The 7,692-nt window shown below is 40.1% G+C and overlaps 1 protein-coding gene across 3 annotated transcripts in view; it reads left to right on the top strand.

Annotated features, from left to right (window-relative positions):
* Positions 1–7,692, top strand: part of LOC119172481 (uncharacterized) — a 647,431-nt gene that overhangs the window by 84,595 nt on the left and 555,144 nt on the right. The window lies entirely within an intron of this gene.

Raw genomic sequence — 7,692 nt, 5'->3', positions numbered from 1 at the left:
TATATATATATATATATATATATATATATATATATATATATATATATATATATATATATATATATGTGTGTGTGTGTGTGTGTGTGTGTGTGTGTGTGTGTGTGTGTGTGTGTGTGTGTGTGCGTGCGTGTGTGTGTGAGAGAAAAAGCAAAGGTCCTCGAACAGTGCCTTCAGGCACCCCTGAAATAACGGGGCGTAAAGACGAAAACACGAACAAAAATTATTAGCATAAACTAACTGCTGTTGGTTAGTTAAAGAGTCACATATTCAATGAAAAACTAACTGTCGAGGTTCAGAAAAGAAAGTTTTAAGAACAGGCGTTTATGAGAAGCTTCGTCAAAAGCTTTCTCGAAGTCTAAAGAGAGTGCGTCTATGGATATATTTGCATCAATGCTGGGACTAACGTCGTGAATAAACAGAGCTAGTTGAGTGTCGCATATATTACCTTTCTGAAAATTATGTTAGTTTTTGTGAAAGAAATGAACAGGTGCGAGAAAGTTGACTATGTGGGAATGGATTACGTGCTCCATGATTTTGGAGCATTCACTTATGAGCGAAATAGGACGATAGTTTTTTGGTAAGTGTGAGTTACCTTTCTTTTGGATTGGAATGACCTTGCCTACCTTCCAGTCTTGGGGCACCACTCCAGATGAGAGTGATTGCTGAAAAATGTTAGATAAAATACACTTGTTACAAGTTTAGGGTTCTTCAATATTTTTATGTCAATTCTATTTATACATTTTTGATGAAATAAGCTTTAATCAGTCGATTATTTCGGAAATACCATTGACATGAAATATAATTTTCGACGTGGTCGGGCGGCATACATAAAGAGCATGGGAAAGGTCACTGTCCAGTTCCATGGTGAATAAAAGTTTCATTCAATACATTCGCAATATAGTGGTCAGGGATAGAAACAGTTTGTTCGTCTCGGAGTGTGATATTCGATGAAGAGGTAATGTATGATGAGTTGATTGCTTCCCAAAGTTGCTTAGGATTTTTTCGGAGCATATCAGGCAAGGTAGAAGAATCGAAATAACGCTTGCCGTTAGCTGTTCGAAAATCAAACAGCCTTCCGGTTGCCTTGTATGTTTTCCTTACGTACTTGAGGTATAAGTGCTAGTGAAGCATACGGGCGCTTGTTTTCATATTTAAGACGTTATAGTGAGGCGTTGAATCATGGGGATGTTGACCTTATGGTTAAGGTGGCCATGTGAACGTAAACTTTTATAAGGTGCTGCCGTTTAGTTTTGAATAGGTGCCAGTGTTTTCGACAGTGCGCATGAAAAATCGGTTAGAAAGGATTCAGAGAAAGCAGCTAATTTATCGTTTATACCTGCGTAGTTGCCCTTATTTTACCATGTTATTGTTCTCTTTATTTTCTTGGGATTAGGTAAGCCGTACTGAAAGGTTGTGTGAAGAACAGTGTGATCACTGATGGCAGATAAATGTTACACGGTACTAAAGTTATCAACATAAGACGCAAGCAATGGCTCTGGAATGACGGATGAGTGCTCTGTTTATCGAGTAGGTTTAGAGATAAGTTGTGATAGGCTAATTGCTGAACAAGAGTTTAGGGATTCACTTTCAGCGGTGTGTTTTGATGCAGTTAGTGCTAACTTTGACCATTTTATTCCGGAAAAATTGATTGATGTGTGGGGTTTAACGTCCCAGAACCAATATATGGTTATGAGAGACGCCGTAGTGGAGGGCTCCGGAAATTTAGACCACCTGGGGAATATTCCGGAGAAATTGATATAACCAAATAGATTGAGTGATTGATGATTGATTGATATGTGGGGTTTAACGTCCCAAAACCACTACATGATTATGAGAGACGCCGTAGTGGAGGGCTTCGGAAATTTCGACCACCTGGGGTTCTTTAACGTGCACCCAAATCTGTATACACGGGCCTACAACATTTCCGCCTCCATCGAAAATGCAGCAGCCGCAGCCGGGATTTGAGCCCGCGACCTGAATAGAATGAGTGGGGCGTTTTGAAAAGCAGTTGTGAATGATTTGACGGCATCATGGAAATTATTTGTGAAATAGGTATGCACCTCAGGTAGGTGGTAACACACTCCAATTACAACAGGTGGATTAAACACTTGGCATTGAACAAAAATATTTCTAAGAAAGACGGTACACCAACTGTGGAGCACTGCACGCTTTTACAGGCGGCTATCCTGACACCACCACCATGTTTGTTTTCTTGGTCGCACCGAAAAATGACAAATTTGGGGAAGCAGCGTTGTGCTTCGATGTTGGAAACAGATCAATTCAGGAAATATTTGGTTAGAATCATTAAATTGCAGTCAGTGAAATTGCAAGCAGTTTCACGCATCTTTTATGCGTGAAAGTGTGTCGGGTTTGGGCATGATACTTCTTATCATCGTATCTACCAAAGAGAGAGCTGTTCGCGAGGATTCTTTCTGAGAAGAGTCATATGAATGCTTCCATGGTTGTCGAAGGACCTTCTGCTCAGTATAATCATAAACGTTAGTAGTGTTATCGAGCATGAGTTTCTCATAACAAAGCTTGAAAGGTTTGCGTGATGTTCTACCGAATTTACCTAGCTTTTTACGAGCAAGGTGAGCAGGTGGCGAGAAATCTACTGTAATCCTGTAGTTGTTGCTCTTGAGTCACGCGCTTCTTGATAAAACACCCTTCTTATCTTTGAAATAGGAAAATCAGACAATACAATTAGGTGCGCTCAAGCTTTGTTGACTTTGACAGCACACTGGGTCTCACGTGTAAGAAAGAAATGAATATCTTAGAGGAAACATTTTCCACTAATATATGGTGAGAAGTGCCTATAGTATGCATGACAATGAAACAACACAGCCATCTCAATGTTGTAATTTTGTTGTCGGTGTTTTTTTATATATGGCCGATGGTCACGCTCCTATAGAACCTCTGTGGACAACAAATCAAACTGCTGGGTGCCTTTCACACCGTTAATATGTATGTACGTTTGTCTCACTTATTTAGCATGTTCTGGGTATTATGAAACCTTGCATATATAAACAGTAGCAAACATTGGAAAACCACTGTTCTTCCCAATTGTCAGGCATGATCCCTCTGCCAATCATATTCTACAAAAACACATAATAGTATGGTGCCTTACAATATAAAATGAAGAATAACGTATCGAAGTGCAGTGTCATTACGCCAACAAAAAAGCCGCGAATTCTCACAAATACCTGCATAGAAAAAATACCACTATCTATTGTGAATCAATACAGGTATCTTGGCGTTCTCATCAACAGCACACTATCATGGAACGATCATGTTCGCAGGGTATCGGTTAAAGCCAGTCTGTCGCGTGTTGAACTTTCTCCGACGTAATTTCAGAACCACCCCCTCTTTTATTGAAGAAGTTGTTTGTGTGTCAAATGTACGCCTGACTTTAGAATACGCACGCGTTGCCTGGGCCCCAGCCACAAAGATAAATATTGGTGCATCGGAGCGCATCCAGAAATGTGCCGCCCTGTGTGCGACGGGTGATTATGACTTCACCAGAAGGTCTAGCAAAATTGTTAGTGAACTTGGATACTGTCTTTAAGGCGTAAATATATCATACTATGTTTTTGATACAACCTAATAACAAAACAAAACCTCTATCAATAAAAATAAAGACATCGAACCACCAACCTTACAATGAGAACACCCCTTGAAGGTAAGGCAATGTATGTGCGGAAGAACAACTTATGCAAATACTGTTTTTCTTAAAACTATACACGCGAGTGGTATAGCCTTCCAGAAAGTATTGTGACCGCCCCTGACACAGTATCTCCATCACTTTTAAAGGAATACGTTATCACATGACATTGTTTTTTTTCCTTTCTACTGCTCATGTTTTTAATTTCTTCTAACGAAGCAGAAATGTGCAGCCCGCATTTTGTGCACATTGTGTATGCTGTGATATGTCTATTTCTTATTTCTTCCTTTTTTGTTCTGTGCCGCGCAAACTTTTTTCTCTGACATGTATGTACTTGTAATTCGTATGCCCACCCCCCCCCCCCCCCCTAAAAACAACGCCATCACAGGGCTCTGTAGGTACATGTGTAAAAAATTATTTATTCATTAATCATTAAGCATACCGGTTCTTCGACATGGAAAACAGAGCCTGCGCTTGGCTGAGCAGGAGTGACATGAACTTTGGCACATCTCATGCTTCTGACTTTATCTTGAATCAGCTCACGCAGGCTCGCGGAATATGCATACAAGGTCACTAATTTACAAACTCACGAGTAGTGCTACGTGAAGTTAATACATAGGTTTGCACTTCAGTATAACCAAAATTCAAGATTTCTAGGGTTAAATTTGTTGCCACAACCATATATCTACGAAATCACTTGAACTCTAAAGGTGTTTGGTTTTTAGCTTGTTGGCACAGCTTCATCTTCACAAAACAGCGCAAAAGTAAGTAGACGGAGAGAAACACACAGGAAGAGTGCTTATGCGTTAGCGCTCTTTCCTCTGTGTTTATTTCTGTCTACTTGTTTTTGCGCTGTTTGTGAAGGAAAAAACTTATGCTCGCAGTGAGTAAAGACGACCTGCACACGACAATATTGTGACACTTTACCCGTACACATTAATAAACACTGATGGAAAATAAATAACATCTTTGTTCAAGGCACATCCGAGAAGGGTTTCAGCAGGTTCTCACTCTAGATGAATGAATCGGGTTTCGATGTTGCAGAATTGAAAAAAAAAGGTTTTATTCCAACATTCGATTGCCAAACACTTGACCGAACTTGTCGAGGAACTACTAAAATAAACGACCACATAGGTAAACCAGAATAAGCAATTAAAAATTGAGAATTACCCTCTCAGCCGCAAGGTAGCAGAGCTCGAACAATACTCATGCATGGGCAATGGGGAGATCACAAGCGTTCCCTGCTTCCAAGGGAAAGCAGGGAATGACCTTGAGAGTATTCGTGAAATTGCTTGGTGATATATCTGGCTGTATCACATTGCCTGGTGATCTCGACACTGGATCACGTGCCCACACAATCTAATGGTGTGAAGAACATAATTGCACGCGGCTGCTCTCGAACTGAGGAGTTCGACTTCATCACAGTAAAGCACGTACAGCAAAGCTCTGTGTTGGTGATCTTGGCGTTACTGGCGTTTCTAATGCACCCATCTTTATCGGTGATCATTCGATCCCAAGCTACCAGGTCCTCTTTTCAAAAGCCAAAACACTAAAAAAAAAGAAAAGAGCTGGACTCATTGATTAAGGTTATTATTAAGGTTATTAAGATTATTATGATAAAGGTAATTATTGATTAAGGTTAATTTCCAGGATCAGTTCTCATCAAAGTAACAAATTCATTCGACGCATTATATCATAGCATGCTATACTTGAAGCAACTGGTTTCTGTGGTCCAATTTTAGAGCTACTAAAAAGCTACCTACATAACCACTTTCACCTTGTATTGCTTTTTATGGTATATTACAAAAAAACGCAAGGCCTGGGCGGAGGGCGCAGCAAAGTCGCAGAAAAAGCTGGAAGAGTGGCCTTTTAGAGCGTTTTCTAAACGCTCATTGAGGAACTAGTGGAAGCACACTTTCTTGATACCCTCTTGTTCATTATTAAAATTTTATTTGGGTAGTAGGCCGGCATTCGCTTTGCTAATTTTCGTCATTCTTCTGAGAAGCGTGGTATCCGCTAAAGAAATGCACGGTATTTCGTGCCAATTATTTACGCAGTGGCTGACAACGATGAGGAATTATGGCTGAAGTGGGTATGCGCCACAGTAAAAGGGGAACAAGAACAAGCTCTTGTGATGCGTTGGAGCATCGGATGGCTCACTCGTTACGCTATTTGCATTGTGCGACGACTGGTTGTTCTTTTGATGCTTTAAAATGATTTACAGATCGTACTAACGCGATTGATTTCTGTCGTGCGCAGGTCGTCTTTACTCACTGCTAGCATAAATTTTTTCCTTCACAAACAGCGCAAAAACAACTAGACAGAAATAAACACAGAGGAAAGAGCGCTAACGGATAAGCACTATTCCAGTGTGTTTCTCTCCGTCTACTGGCTTTTGCGCTGTTTTGTGAAGATGAAGCTGTACCAACAAGCTAAAAACCAAACACCTTTAGAGTTCAAGTGATTTCGTAGATCTATGGTTGTGGCAACAAATTTAACCCTAGAAATCTTGAATTTTGGGTATACTGAAGTGCAAACCTATGTATTAACTTCACGTAGCACTACTCGTGAGTTTGTAAATTAGTGACCTTGTATGCATATTCCGCGAGCCTGCGTGAGCTGATTCAAGATAAAGTCAGAAGCATGAGATGTGCCAAAGTTCATGTCACTCCTGCTCAGCCAAGCGCCGGCTCTGTTTTCCTTGTCGAAGATCCGGTATGCTTAATTATTAATAAATAAATAATTATTTGTACATGTACCTACAGTGCCCTCTGATTGCGTTGTTTTTAAGGGGGGGGGGCATACAAATTACAAGTACATACATGTCAGAGAAAAAAATTTGCACGGCACAGAACAAAAAAGGAAGATATAAGAAACAGACATATCACAGCATACACAATGTGCACAAAATGCGGGCTGCACATTTCTGCTTCGTTAGAATAATGAAAAACATGAGCAGTAGAAAGAAAAAAACAATGTCATGTGATAACGTACTCCTTTAAAAGTGATGGAAATACTGTGCCAGGGGTGGTCACAATAATTTCTGAAAGGCTATACCACTCGCGTGTATAGCTTTAGGAAAAACAGTATTTGCATAAGTTGTTCTTCCGCACATACATTGCCGTACCTTTAAGGCGAGTTCTCATCGTAAGGTTGGCAGTTCGATGTCTTTATTTTTATTGATAGAGATTTTGTTTTGTTATTAGGTTGTAGCAAAAACATAGTATGATATATTTACGCCTTAAGGACAGTATCCAAGTTCACTAACAATTTCGCTAGACCTTCTGATGAAGTCATAATCACCCGTCGCAAACAGGGCGGCTCATTTCTGGATGCGCTCCGATGCACCAATATTTATCTTTGTGGCTGGGGCCCAGGCAACGCGTGCGTAATCTAAAGTCAGGCGTACCTTTGACACACAAACAACTTCTTCAATAAAAGAGGGGGTGGTTCTGAAATTACGTCGGAGAAAGTTCAACACGCGACAGACTGGCTTTAACCGATACCCTGCGAACATGATCGTTCCATGATAGTGTGCTGTTGATGAGAACGCCAAGATACCTGTATTGATTCACAATAGATAGTGGTATTTTTTCTATGCAGGTATTTGTGAGAATTCGCGGCTTTTTTGTTGGCGTAATGACACTGCACTTCGATACGTTATTCTTCATTTTATATTGTAAGGCACCATACTATTATGTGTTTTTGTAGAATATGATTGGCAGAGGGATCATGTCTGACAATTGGGAAGAACAGTGGTTTTCCAATGTTTGCTACTGTTTATATATGCAAGGTTTCATAATACCCAGAACATGCTAAATAAGTGAGACAAACGTACATACATATTAACGGTGTGAAAGGCACCCAGCAGTTTGATTTGTTGTCCACAGAGGTTCTATAGGAGCGTGACCATCGGCCATATATAAAAAAACACCGACAACAAAATTACAACATTGAGATGGCTGTGTTGTTTCATTGTCATGCATACTATAGGCACTTCTCACCATATATTAGTGGAAAATGTTTCCTCT

Source organism: Rhipicephalus microplus, chromosome 4 (assembly GCF_043290135.1).
Source record: "Rhipicephalus microplus isolate Deutch F79 chromosome 4, USDA_Rmic, whole genome shotgun sequence".
NCBI lineage: Eukaryota > Metazoa > Arthropoda > Arachnida > Ixodida > Ixodidae > Rhipicephalus > Rhipicephalus microplus.
Note: the sequence above shows the minus strand (reverse complement) of the source record. Positions and strands in the feature narration are given on the sequence as shown.